The sequence below is a fragment of the Phalaenopsis equestris genome, unplaced genomic scaffold (assembly GCF_001263595.1).
Source record: "Phalaenopsis equestris unplaced genomic scaffold, ASM126359v1 Scaffold234960, whole genome shotgun sequence".
Lineage (NCBI taxonomy): Eukaryota > Viridiplantae > Streptophyta > Magnoliopsida > Asparagales > Orchidaceae > Phalaenopsis > Phalaenopsis equestris.
The window spans coordinates 32685-36872 of NW_018252854.1; positions in this window are offsets into that span (position 1 = coordinate 32685).

Below are 4188 nucleotides of genomic sequence, written 5' to 3' on the forward strand. Positions count from 1 at the left end.
TCATTATGAACAACTTTCATGAAGGATGAAAGTTGTTTTGAAGTTGATTTGGAGGTTCAATTAGAGGGATTTTGGGCATTTGGTCAATTTGGGGGTGTTTCGTTAGACTTGGGTTTAGGTTGAGCTAGGTCCAAATTGATGCTTTAAAATGGTCTAGGGCTCAAAATGGTCCAGGGGAATGTCATAAAAAGTTTTCAACATAAATTGGGTGCCAATTTTGGGGTTAGAGCATTCAATTGGGTGAAATTTGGGGACAGCCAGTTTGGGGCAAATTTGGGGATTTTGAATGTAGGATGAAATTGAGTTAAATTGAGGCCTGACCAAGGCTAATTGAAGGTCCAATTTGATGTGTATGATTATTATGAAGAGTTTAGGATTTGAATTGGGGTAAATTGAGTAGGCTATCAGGTTATGGGGTTCAAATTGGGGGGTTAAGTCATAGGGTCAAAATTGGGGGTTTAATTTGGATCAAAATTGAGCTCAAAGCATGGATCAATTAGGCTTAGATTTGGTTTGGATTGATCATATTAAAGATGAATTTGAGTTTAGAATTGAAATTGGAGAGGATTGGGGTAAAATTGATGGATATTTGGGATAAATTTGGGGAAATTATGCCTTTAAAGGCCATTTGGGGGTTTTGGTCAAAAAGGTCAAATTGGCCAAATTGAGTTCAATTAAAGGGTCCAAATTGGTTTTGGAGAAATTTGAAGTGATTTTGGTTATTTTGGGAAAGTTTGGGCCACCAAAGTTATTTTTTGTAATTTTGGCAACTTTAGGATTATTTTGGTAATTTTGGGATAATTGGGATGTTTTGGGCGATATGGGTAATTTAAAATGGTTTGAAATGATTTTTGAACAAATTTGGGTATTTTGGGTGAATTTGAGAATTTTGGCTAAATTTAGGATTTGGGGGTATTTAGGTAATTTGGGTGAATTGGGGGTATTTAGGTAATTTGGGTGGATTTGAGGGCAAAAGACCAAGTTGGATATTTTGGTAGAATTGGGGTGTCAATGACTATGTATGAGCTATGGACCAATGAAATACCCATCTGGGTCCTCTATGTACTAGTCCTAGCTAAACCCTAGCCTAGGGTTAGTGGGTCTAGGGGACAAAAGTGGGATATGGTGTGCAAGTGAGTGAACTAGCTCCAGACACCCAAGTAGTCAACCCTAAAGCCAAGCAGTCCTATGGGGATGCCCCTTGAGCTCCCCCATATTGACCTAACCTACTAAGTGTTAAAGGTTATGACCAATATGTGGAACTTCAAGTTCAGCAAAAAAAAGTTTAGAATTTCTAATGGTGAGGGTTCTTTTTTTAGTCATCTAGGAATAATCAATAGAAAAGTCCCATGGCTAGACCCTAGGCTACCAAAGAGGAGAAAGCTATACCTCAACCAAAAGTGAGGTCAAAAAGTGCTCAATCAAGTAGTTATGATATTTGCAGAACATAAAATGATAGAAATTAAATAACACTATGAAAGCATACCTGCCATCTTCTCAGCATTCCCGTTGAAAGATTAGCTTTTACAACATGCATATAATTTTGCAAAAATTTAAATAAATTGCAAGAGTAGATGAAAGTGTATCTAATAGACTCCAAACTATGACTTATTTAGTCTCGAAAGATCTGAATGGATGATTTTATAACAAAATATAATAAGTTCAATTTGTCCTTCAAAATATTCAAAACATTATAAAGTGTTCAGGGAACGACCCTGAACTACTTTAAAGGTCCTTAAACACCCCCTGAACCCTCAACCCTTAACCCTCAACTCTCAAGCCTTAACTCTGAACCCTAAACCCTAAACCCTAAACCCTAAACCCTAAAACCCTTAACCTTGCACCCTAAACCATGGACCATGAAATCTGGACATTGAACCTCTGAACCGTGAACCCTAAACCCCCAACCGCAAACCCTGAACCTTAAACCTTGAACCCTCAACCTCCAACCCTGAATCCTGAACACGGAACCCTGAACCGTCAACCTTAAACCCATAACCCTAAACTCGGAACCGTGAACCTTGAAACCTGAACCCTCAAACCTGACTCAAAAAACTTTAAAATCTTAAACCTAAACCCGAAATCCCAAACCTAGAAACTCTGAAACTTAGAACCTAAACCCTGAACCCTGAACCCTGAACCCTGAACTCAGAACCCTCAACCCCCAACCTCGAACCCTGAAACCTAAACCCTAAACCCATAACCCCCAACCCCCAACCTCAACCCAACCCTCAACCCTCAACACTGAAGTCTGAACCCTGAACCCTAAACATTGAAGTCTAAACCCTGAACCTGAAAGCCTGAACCCTGAACCCTCAACCCTAAATCCTGAAAACCCTGAACCTGAACCCTCAACCCTGAAATAGCGGACAATACATCACTATAGGGGCAGCGCGCAAATGCTTACTTGAAGAAAGGTCAAACACCATCATCCTGACCCTCAAATTACTATTATTATGTTATTAGTGAATCCCTACATGATTTCAACAATCTGAAACGACATAAAGTAATATTAAGAAATTGCAAAAAATGATATGACGTATTGCGGCACCATTACACATTCTGCAACACCATTTGAGGGTGTGAAAAATGTACCGGCAAGCCGACAATATCAGTTTTTTATGTAGACTATATTTTGAACCTAAAATGTTTACAGTGAATCTTTGTCGGAGCAGCGCACTAGTGCAAGTTTGGAATTTGGTGAAAATCGATCATCTCAGTGCTCAAATCATGACTTTTAGGTGACTAGGGTTTATGTGTATTGCGACATTATTTAAACAGCCTGTAAGGGCATAACATAACATCTTGAATTTTTTTAAAAATGATTTAATGTGTTACAATACTGTTCCACTTGTTGTGTTGCACCATTTTTTATCACCCCATAACATTGGAATCTTTTAATATTTTAGGTCCTCCATGATTTACCACATAACAAGCCATCTCACGTACTACGGGAGACATACAAATGTCCCTAATGGCCCGACAATATTTTTGTTTTGACGTGTAATTATATTTTTTGAATCGAAATAGTGGATATTGTCACTACTGGGGTAGCGCGCCGGCATAACTTGAAAATTTGTCAAATTCCATCATCTCGACCTCAAATCTTGAATTTTATGTTTATAGGGATTTAGTACAATCCTAATGACTTAAACAGTTCAAAAGGGCACTAAGTAACATTTTGATATTGTCAAAAAATGATATGATGTGTCACAACATCATTCCATATATTGTGCAACACCATTTTTGGCGCCCCATAGTTTTAAATCAGCTAATATTACATGTTCTCTATCATTATACCTCATAACGGGTCATCTTAGGGATTGTGGGGGCCTGAAAAATGTCCTGGTCAGCTGATAGAGTCGTTTTTTGATGTAAAAACCCATTTTATTGAACTTAAATTGTTCAATATACATCATTGTCAGGGCAACACACCAGTGCTATCTTGGAATTTGGTCAAATTCCATCACTCGACCCTCAAATCATGACTGATAGGATTCTAGGACCTACGTGTATCATTACATATGCAAGCAACCCATAAGTGCACATTGTAACGTCGTGAAATTATTGAATAATGATATGATGTGTCACAATATTGTTCCACAAATCCTATTGCACCATTTTTTATGATCCCAAACTTTTAAATCTCTACCCTAATTATTACCTTATAACGAGAGATCTCGCAGAATACAAGGGAATAAAAATTGTTTGACGAGCCGACAATATTCGTTTTTGACGTTTAAACACATTTTTTGAATCGAAACGGTTGACTATATATCATTACAAATGATCAAAAACCAAATAGAGATTCCTTGGACCCGTTACCAGAGGGGACTTACAACCTTCAGAGAGAATGTTCTACCAACAAGCCATGGTACGCACACAAAGAAGATTAAACTTATATCTGCAAAAATTCTGATTTGTGGAGCTTCATACTAAGGGAAGGTAATCAACCAATAAATTGGCTTGCCAAAGAAGATAATGCTACTAGAATCATAGTTGTTAGTATACTTCCATGTCATACTTTAAAAGTCCTATTACATGAGGATTCGCTTGCATCCCATATGTTAGATGTAAAACAAGCAAACTTGTTTTGATGAAATGAATATGGACTTGCAATATATATATATAGCTGGACGAAAGCAAACACAGATGGAAGCTGGAATGGGGAAGTATATATATATATAT